The 384-nt window shown below is 46.1% G+C and overlaps 1 protein-coding gene across 21 annotated transcripts in view; it reads left to right on the top strand.

Annotated features, from left to right (window-relative positions):
• Window positions 1–6: 6 nt before the first annotated feature.
• Window positions 7–384, top strand: part of AHI1 (Abelson helper integration site 1) — a 218,305-nt gene continuing 217,927 nt past the window's right edge. For all 21 annotated transcript variants that reach the window (XR_001360698.1, XR_001360699.1, XR_001360697.1 and 18 more), the window contains exon 1: window positions 7–196. The gene's annotated coding sequence lies outside the window, so the exon portion shown is untranslated. The remainder of the gene's footprint in view (window positions 197–384) is intronic.

Raw genomic sequence — 384 nt, 5'->3', positions numbered from 1 at the left:
GGTTTGGGAAATAGACGTACTTTTCCGCTCCCTTCCTCCCCTGGGCTCCGCGGATCTGGAGTGTCCGCGTGGTGTCCCGTCGGAGTGAATGCAATCTTTGGGTTTCCTACTCCCGGTTCTGGTTTAAACGTTTTCAAAATAAGAGAAGTACGTTTAGCCCCCTTTCGGATGTCGCCCTGGTGCTGATATTGAACCTGTGAGTGCCTTCTTAATGACATCTGAGAAGGGGTGATGGAGGCGTTTCATTTTTAAGAAAAAAGTCAATTTACATTAGTAGGGTCTTTTCGATATGTATAAATATAGGGAAAAAAGTAGACTAAGAATCCCTGCTGTGAAACATCTGCTGATTGGAGTGTTTGGCCTCTCTCTCTCTCTCTCTCTCCC

This window comes from Myotis brandtii, unplaced genomic scaffold, assembly GCF_000412655.1.
Source record: "Myotis brandtii unplaced genomic scaffold, ASM41265v1 scaffold123, whole genome shotgun sequence".
Lineage (NCBI taxonomy): Eukaryota > Metazoa > Chordata > Mammalia > Chiroptera > Vespertilionidae > Myotis > Myotis brandtii.
The sequence above is the reverse complement of the archived record's forward strand: the minus strand, read 5'-3'. Positions and strand labels throughout refer to the sequence as shown.